Here is a 2267-nt window from a genome sequence, read left to right as displayed (position 1 = left end):
ACTAAAAAAGTTCATAAAGCGGGACAAAAATAGAAGAGAACAAAAACTGACGTATATCATGAGCAGCAGCTGCCACACCGGGTTCCATCCCATTCCAACAAACCCGGCCCCGAGAAGAACGATGCAAGGCTGTACGACAACCTAACAGGAAAATATTGGTAAAAAATTATCTCCGTCAACTGACCACCAAGGCGATTTAAAATACTTGAAACACGGATCCCACGCCCTAAATATAAAAATTACCATGACCCAATTCCTAATCACTATCAACAGCCCCAATCTCTGGTTCAGCATTAAAACCTGAAAAGCTCAACGTAATAAATTTACGTTGTACATCCACAACAACTAACTAAAATTTTTGGAGGCAACCCACAAGTAGAAAACAGGTAGAGAAAAAAATATATTAAATTTTTAAGGCAAATGCAAGATAGACACCAGCTGAAGATATGCTAAATGCTTTACCGGGTTCTTGCAGCGGCTTCTTCCCTTTATTAACGGGCGGTCTCCCATCTCTGCGATTCGTACCATCCAGTGGAACACCAACATACCCGGGGCCGGGGTGCCCCACGACGAACGGGTGGCTTTTTTGGAAAAAGCCCAGACTGAAAACCCAAAAATTCTTGCACTAGCCTCTTTCCCTTATCAACGGGCTATTTTCCTCTACCCTGAGGTACAACATCCCCAGAAACACAAATATAATCAAGGGAAACATTCTTCCTCTGATCACTGAGCAACTGCTCTGAAGCGAGGTTAGCACAAAAAGCAGAATATTTACGGGACTGCCTCCCTAAACTAGCACATGGTTTCTTTGATTAAAGGCTATCATGAACAATTGGAGAGTTGCCGCACCTTTTACTTTGAACATTGTTCCCATTACCCAAGCGATAATCTGGAAATGGTGCCCCCTGTCCAGAGGCTCTTTTTGATGGCCAGGTACCCCTGCACATGAGCACTATAAAATTTTCAGCAAGCAGACGGGCAACAGCCCAACACAAAATACCAAAAAAAATCCAGAACGCTGGACCACAATATAGAGCAACTATAAATGAGCGACTGAACAATAAGGCAGTTACCTGGACAAACACGTCTCTTTCTTGACCTGAAATATTGATCAAGCGTATTTCATGGAAAAACATAACACCATTAAAATTCCCAAGTGCAACCAAATATATAACACATAGTGCCTTGAAAAACAACAATGTTGTAAGATAATATATAGACAAAACACACCGTAATTCAAATCCGAAAGCGCACGCACACAAATAACAAATACAGCACCTGGAAAAATAATAATGTAGCAAAAAATTTATCCACGAACACGCACACATTACCTTTTAAGACGTGACACCCAAACCCCGCTTGAATAGATGACTGCTGCGTCGGAATGCTTGAAAGCAGGACACAATCTCAAATAAACAACCGATGCTCTATTTTAAAACACATGCTACATCAATATAAGTAATCCAATACTGAGAAATCTTATCCAACACTATGTGCTAGCGTAATTTATCCCCACTTATAAATCTCATCTGAAACAAAGTTTTCCCTCAAAGGGTCTGCACATAAATCCTCCATAGGAGCATCAACAGCAGCACGAATCCGACGGCCACACCACCAAAAAAACAAATGATGAGGGCTAAAATTTACAGCCACAAACAACAAAAAAGCACCACATTTTCTTACACACTGTGCTCAATTGGGGTACCAATAATGTGACAAACAACCAAGAAAAAAAATGCCAACAAAGGCCTAACAAAGGCCTAAATTTTGGTACCGTAGCAACAAAAGCCTAACAAACATCTATATTTTGGTTTCATCGAATAGGCCTATAAACATGCCAATGAAGGCCTAACAAACGCCTAAAATTTGGTAACATGCCAACAAAATCCTAAGAAAATGCCTAAATTTTTAAAATTTTGTTTCAGGAAAGACGTCTAACAACCAAGAACAAACATGTCAACAAAGGAAACACATTTTCTTACACATTATGCTGAACTTGAACATCTACAATGCCACGAACAACCAACAACCATGGAAGAGGCCTACAACCAAGAACAACAATGCCGACAAAGGCCTAAAAAAGGCCTAAAATTTGGTACCGTGCCAACAAAATCCTAACAAAATGCCTATATTTTTGTTTCATGAAAGAGGCCTAACAACCAAAAAGAATGATGTCAACAAAAGAGCAAAAAATTACACAAAAAGAACAACAAAGCTAAAGACTGACCAAAAACACATGTAAAATACCAAAATTTTGGCCCCATCAA

General features: G+C 39.7%; 1 long non-coding RNA gene across 1 annotated transcript; it reads right to left on the bottom strand.

Moving 5' to 3' along the window:
• Positions 1 to 241: 241 nt before the first annotated feature.
• Positions 242 to 1764, bottom strand: LOC141716728 (uncharacterized). Its single transcript, XR_012573316.1, has 4 exons — positions 1074 to 1764; positions 850 to 952; positions 463 to 665; positions 242 to 300 (listed from the first exon to the last, which is right to left on the bottom strand). It is a non-coding gene; the product is annotated as an uncharacterized LOC141716728 (long non-coding RNA).
• Positions 1765 to 2267: the final 503 nt, after the last annotated feature.

Source organism: Apium graveolens, chromosome 4, assembly GCF_009905375.1.
Source record: "Apium graveolens cultivar Ventura chromosome 4, ASM990537v1, whole genome shotgun sequence".
In the NCBI taxonomy this organism is placed as follows: Eukaryota; Viridiplantae; Streptophyta; class Magnoliopsida; order Apiales; family Apiaceae; genus Apium; species Apium graveolens.
Note: the sequence above shows the minus strand (reverse complement) of the source record. Positions and strands in the feature narration are given on the sequence as shown.